Source organism: Rhipicephalus microplus, chromosome X (assembly GCF_043290135.1).
Source record: "Rhipicephalus microplus isolate Deutch F79 chromosome X, USDA_Rmic, whole genome shotgun sequence".
Taxonomy (NCBI): domain Eukaryota; kingdom Metazoa; phylum Arthropoda; class Arachnida; order Ixodida; family Ixodidae; genus Rhipicephalus; species Rhipicephalus microplus.
Window position 1 is genome coordinate 113,867,229 of NC_134710.1, and position 5,843 is coordinate 113,873,071.

Genomic DNA, 5,843 nt, shown 5'->3' on the forward strand with positions numbered 1-5,843 from the left:
TGATAGCCATTCTAGTTAAACCAAGCATCAAAACTGACTTTATCTATTGTTTTCTTGAGCATTGATTCTTATGCAATGAATTACACTAAAGGATTCACAGCTTTATATTGTCTGACAATTTGAAAAATTTTCAAGCGCAGATGTCATTGATGATTGAAAAAAAAGTTAATAAATGTTGTTATCAATGTTGCCTGCAACAATCTAGCATCCAGCAGAACACTAGCGTTATTACCGTCAAGCTCAGCTATGGCATAGTTCAGGTAGTTACCGATCTCTTTCATACACTGTGTCAATAGCAACTTTCACTTGTACCACAAATACGTTATAATAATGTTACTTTTACGTTCAGCTTCAATGGTGAAACAATATTGCTAATGTCATCGAAACTAAATGTTCTGCTAACGTTCTGACTAAACATAGCGATAACTTATCTTGAACTGTGTAAACATTAATAAAATGTTATGATAATGTTTGCATAACGTTAAGCAAAACACAAAAGTGACGTTACAAGTTACACTCCCGTAACATTTATAAAATATTAAGAATTTTTGTAAATTATGCTCATGCAATGCTAAAAACAGGCCCAATGTCAGAAGTCTTTTTAACTGAAAAGACAAACTTGCGAATCATAGCTGGAGCATGTCTTCAACATGCAATAGGGTATTCTAAAGTACATTAAATTATTGATGGAACGCATGTTTGTTAGCGGCTTGTATATATATGTAAGGACTGAACCAGACTGATTCGAAGCACTCTAATCAGCAGTTTTAAAGATTTTTTACATTTTGCAGCTGTTTGGCAGCATTAACTCAGCTCAACTGCATGTCTTAATTGCAAATATACTTTATCGCATGATGCCCGTATATACTTTATTCCTCGATGCTCATCCAAGGCTTGGCTGTGATCAATAAGCAGGCCAGGGCACTTTGTTCTGCAAAAACAAGAAATATTCAGGAATTACTGCAGATGATAAAAAAACAAAAGAGCTTTAATAGCAGCATAAACATTGCAGATGCTTTTGATAAGACAATGAAAACCATTCACCACCACTGCACAATTAATGCACGTCGAGAGACAGATAGATATGTGGAGTTTAACGTCCCAAAACCACCATATGATTATTGGGAAGTAAAAACAGCGCAACAATATAGACAAGGACAGAGGAAGAGACCACACCGCGCTGTCTCGCAAGTAAACTTTATTGAAAGATACATGCACATATATCAAGCATTTGACCCGTTCACGTGGACAACCTTGACAAATGCTTAATATATGTACGTGTATCTTTCAATAAAGTTTAGTCGCGAGTCAGCACGGTGTCGTCTCTTCCTCTGTCCTTGTCTATATTGTTGCGCTGTTTTTACTTCCCAAGTATGAACTATCAACTAGCCCAACTTTCGCTGTTATCACAATATGATTATGAGAGACGCCGTTGTGGAGGGCTCTGGAAATTTCGACCACCTTGGGTTCTTCAACGTGCTCCCAAATCTGAGCACACGAGCCTACAACATTTCCGCCTCCATAGGAAATACAGCCGCAGCAGCCGGGATGCGAACCCGCGACGTGCGGGTCAACAGCCGAGTACCTTAGTCACTAGACCACCGCGGCGGGGCAAAATTAATGCACGTAGCCTTGTAAGTGCTCTATAATGTACTTGTTCGCAGCAGCTGTTTTCAAAAACTCGAATTTCGTCCAACCTCCAATAATGATCACTGTCAGCACTGCCTTGCAATAGTGCTACCTTCCTGATCCACATCACATAGTGCCATTATAGTCCCACGATGGTATGTGTTGTCACTTGCTGCCTGCTTGCACATGACCGCACTTCAAAATTTAAAGCTTTTGACCCCTTCGTTGTTGTTCATGGCCCCCGCACGGCAACCACTTAATTGTTTTTCGCACCTGTATCATGACAGTGGCACAAATCAGAAGAATAACCTCCACGCTGGTCTCCACTATCTTAGGGCCCGACGGACTCTCCACGCACATGAAAACTCATCGCATACTTTTGCCAACTTCTTCTCCCATCTGTCGCTCGCTCTGCTTGCACATCCAGGGAAATACCGAGGGGCCTTGTGGCTGCTTTATATGGCCGCTAGTGTGGGTGAGGGCAAAGATGGTTTCTGGCGATCCCTACAAGTCGGAACACAGATGCGCTCTGAAACCACATCTTGAAAGAGCATGTTAGCTTCAGTTGCGGGATCGAATCCCGGCTGCGGCAGCTGCATTTTCGATGGAGGCAGAAATGTTGTAGGCCCGTGTGCTCATATTTGGGTGCAAGAACCCCAGTACAACACTGGGATAAAGAACCCAGTACAACAAAACCTTGTCTACCAGATAAGCAGCAGCACTTTGACTTGATCTCGTTGATTGACCATACTGCATTGACTGCTGAAAGGTCCAAATCCTGGTAAGCATGGAGCTCAGTTGTCCCCACAATACCAGCATGAAAGTTGGTCAGTTGGTTGAAAAATCTAGCACATATCTTTACATCGACACTATCTGATAAAATATTTGTTGCAATCACAACGTTCCCGTCTTTCATAAGAAGACATGAGTCAGCAGTGTTGGTTTCAATAACTACATCTGAAAAAGCTATGCAGTGAAACTGTTGTCCCTGAAAACCTGGAGGAGTAGGTCCAGAATCATGTGGCTTTTGCAAAATTACTTGCTTTTCTGGGAGTGCTGTGTTGAACACGTCACTCTGAATGCGCTCACACAAACTCTTCACGACTTGCTGAAGCGGTCGATTTGGAGTTTTCAAGTTGCGCTTCAATTGACCCAAAAAGTTCTCAAACGGGAATGTTGAAAATGAGTCAAGATGGCCAAACTTCTGCACATCATCAGGAAGGTGTACAAGTGCATGTACATCGTACACGTAAACACCCTCCCCATAAAGATGTCCAGCATCAGTGACAAACCATCGGAGAAGGTTTTTGGCAAAGTTTAAGTGCAGGTGGCAAAGCTCAGGGCTTGCGAGGATAGGCAATGTCACACTCAGCTTCATGAAATGCTGGTAATAACATTTTTCAATTCGCCCTGATAGCACCACAGGTCCATAGTAGAATAAAAAGTTTCGAAACTCTGTGGCCTTCCATCTTTCCAGTTCGCAAAGACTTCGGGGCTTAAGGGCCATTTCCCAAGGTGTGTGCTTCTGCAAATTTATTAGCATCTCTGATATTTCATTCTGCACACGTACTGGAACCTTTGACCTATGAGGTACTCCACGGACCCAGTAGTGAAGCAGATTCTTCACGACCCCTAGGCACACAAGGTGCATGTAATCCAGCGGATAATCGCTAACCATGGCAATTTTTAACTCGGTCAGTGGTGAGTGTCTACGATGGTGCTCTTCCTGATCTTGGTTCAGAAATGCTTCATCAGTTCGCAGTGGATCATTGAGCTCTGGAAAAATCACTTTTCGAGAGCTTTCAGAATAGACTCCTTCTTCAGTGCATCTCTTGCAACTGTAATAGCCCCCATGGCCCTCGATGCACTTCAAGAATGCCCTTACAGGTGCATCACAGATAAATGCACGTACTTGAACTGTAAACTTTATGTCACCTTGAGTGAAACCTTCTATTTCCAGCATGCTCACTTCTGCAGTAAAATCACTCATGTAGTCCTGGAGGCTCTCAGGTTTTGTGTTTTCAACAAACAAGGCAATGACAAATGGCTTGATATCAGTGGACTCTTCAACAGCTGCCAATATTGGCCAGAACTGTTTGCGTGAACTCCTTGCAATGGAAAGCCCATCAATATTTGTGAGAAGTGCGATGGTATCACTTGTGATGCTTGCTGCTTGTATCATTTATTCTAGTGTTGATTTAATACCAAAGTAGTGGTATAAACCAGATGTGCTCATTTTTCTTAAGGGGCAAGACCTCAGTGTCCCTATTAGGGTTCGTGAGTCACTGGGTAACTCCGGGTGGTGCTTCTTCAATATTTTCAGCAGCAGCGTTAGATGAGATGCACAAGTTTAGTTTCACAGGCCCAAGCTGCCAGCTCGCTGGCCAAGCTCGGCTGTTCTTCATAAGTTGTTTCAAACTCAACTTCTGCCACATTGCTGGCCAATCTTGGCTGTTCTACAGCTGACGTGCTTGCAAAAGCATTTGTAGGGTTGACATGCTCTTGATTTGAAGCCTTCGTGCCATCACTGCTTTTGTTGTCTTCATCATTTGCGAAATTCTTATCCTGTTCGGAAAAAGACGAAGTTGCAATGTCTGTGAAGTGTTTGTGCACACATCCAGCAACTCTTCTTTTTCTCTGCCGGTCGCCGACATGTTGTAAACATCTCCGGTACCGTTTCTTATCTGCATATGATATAGCGAATGTTTTCAATTTAAGTTGACACACAAAGAAAGCTAATAGCTACTGCAGTAACACGAGCTAAAATGGTGATAATATGGCATGCCATAGAGAAGGGAGTACTCAGGATTAATTTTGGCCAGCTGGGAATCTTTTATGTGGATTGAAACTTATAGCTTTGCTTGTACTCAGCCTCTTCGCGATGCGGCGGCCGTGGCCTCGACTTTAGCAGCATGACAGCATATATACAGCCACGAAGGGTAAAGGGAGAAGTTCAGGGGAAAATGGAAGCTTGAAGACATGAAAAATTTGCGAACACGGGGTGTCGTTGGGGCGAACGTTTCGAGAAGCGGATTTGTTTCTTCAGCCTGGCAAAACCTTTCAAAATGTTGGCTCCAACAACACCCCGTGTGCAATCATTTCTGCACTTCACAACTTAAAGGTTATGCAAATGCTACAAGAGTACTGCTGGTCACAACCAAGCCCGATCATTTCTCGATTTCAAAACCGGTGACACAAGAGCGCTTTTGATCGCAAACAATTGGCCAATGCATTGCGTTACAGCCCGATCCGAATCGAGTTTGGCGCAGACATCGCACAAATAGCGATTGGACCTGATCGCGATTAAAACGGACTGCACCGGTGTCGCACGAGCAGTTACGATCACAAAAAGGGCCTATCTGGATGAGGCTTAAGCCGGATCAGGTGCTGCTACTTTGACACCTCCAATTGCGATCAGCCCCTATCGCAACGCGATCCAACTTTCAGATTGCGCTGCGCCAAACTCGATCCGCGGATTGGTTTTTGTATCATCGTGGTTTCGACGTACAGGGTTGGTCAAAAGTTCTTAGGCCACTATTCTATGTATTTCTATGGCAGCGTGGCCTGGGAACTGTTGACGGCAAGGTTCTATTTGGCGTTGCATAAGTGGTTGCCAGACTGGAAGAGTGGTTGTTGCCAGATTGCCGCTAAATTTGGCAGAAAAGTTTTTTTTGTAGTTGTGGCTTCTCCGCAAGAATTTGGTGCTATCCGCGGTGCACTTCTTGGCTGAAAATTTTTCTCCTGTAGTTGTGGCTTCTCCGTAAGAGTTTGGTGCTATCCGCGGTGAATTTTGCGAGTGCATGAGCGACGCTGGCCGTTTTAATTAACGGAATGGACCGAGCCTAGCAGAAGTCGAGCGCGGCGCTGCCGTGCAATTAAGAGGCCGTTTCAGTTCCGTTTTAATTAACGGAATGGACCGAGCCTAGCAGAAGTCGAGCGCGGCGCTGCCGTGCAATTAAGAGGCCGTTTCAATTCCGTTTTAATTAACGGAATGGACCGAGCCTAGCAGAAGTCGAGCGCGGCGCTGCCGTGCAATTAAGAGGCCGTTTCAATTCCGTTTTAATTAACGGAATGAACCGAGCCTAGCAGAAGTCGAGCAGCGTGTAATTAAGAGGCCGTTTCAATTCCGCTTTAATTAACGGAATATACCGCGCCTAGCAGAAGTTGAGCGCGGCGCTGCCGTGCAATTAAGAGGCCGTTTTAATTCCGTTTTA

The 5,843-nt window shown here is 44.1% G+C and overlaps 1 pseudogene; it reads right to left on the bottom strand.

Annotated features, from left to right (window-relative positions):
• Positions 1-869: 869 nt before the first annotated feature.
• On the bottom strand, positions 870-4,283 carry LOC142775083 (uncharacterized; annotated as a pseudogene).
• Between the last annotated feature and the right edge of the window lie 1,560 nt (positions 4,284-5,843).